We start from the raw sequence: 721 nt of genomic DNA on the forward strand, positions 1-721 counted from the left end.
CCTATAGTGCATCTAGATCAAAAGCTGTTTTAGATGTAATATATGCAGATGTGTGTGGTCCAATTGATACTATATCAATGGGAGGAAATAGATACTTTGTATCCTTTGTTGATGAGTATAGTAGGAAGATGTGGGTGTACTTGCTCAAAACCAAGGGAGAAGTCTTTGGAGTGTTTAAAGTCTTCAAGGTCATGGCAGAAAAGCAATCAGGGAAGCATATCAAGGTGTTTAGAACAGATGGAGGTGGTGAGTTCTGTTCAAATGAGATGGAGAATTTCTGCTCAACTCATGGAATTCTACATGAAGTTACAGCTCCTTATACACCACAGCACAATGGAGTAGTTGAGAGAAGAAACATAACCATTATCAACATGGTTAGAAGTATGTTAAAGGAGAAGAAATTGCCTCATCATTTCTGAGGTGAAGCAGTTATGACTGTTGCTTATGTGTTAAACCTGTGTCCAACAAAGAAGCTTGGATCCCAAGTACCTGAAGAAGTGTGGTCAGGACAGAAACCATCAGTTCAACACCTCAGAGTTTTTGGTTGTTTGTGTCACAAGCACATACCAGATCAGAAAAGGAGAAAGCTGGATGATAAGAGTGAAACCATGATCTTCCTAGGATATAGCTCAACTGGTGCATATAAGCTGTATAATCCTAGAACAAAGAAGGTAGAGTTCAGCAGAGATGTGGTGTTTGAGGAGCATTTGGCATGGAAACC

This window comes from Lupinus angustifolius, chromosome LG20 (assembly GCF_001865875.1).
Source record: "Lupinus angustifolius cultivar Tanjil chromosome LG20, LupAngTanjil_v1.0, whole genome shotgun sequence".
NCBI classification, from domain to species: Eukaryota; Viridiplantae; Streptophyta; class Magnoliopsida; order Fabales; family Fabaceae; genus Lupinus; species Lupinus angustifolius.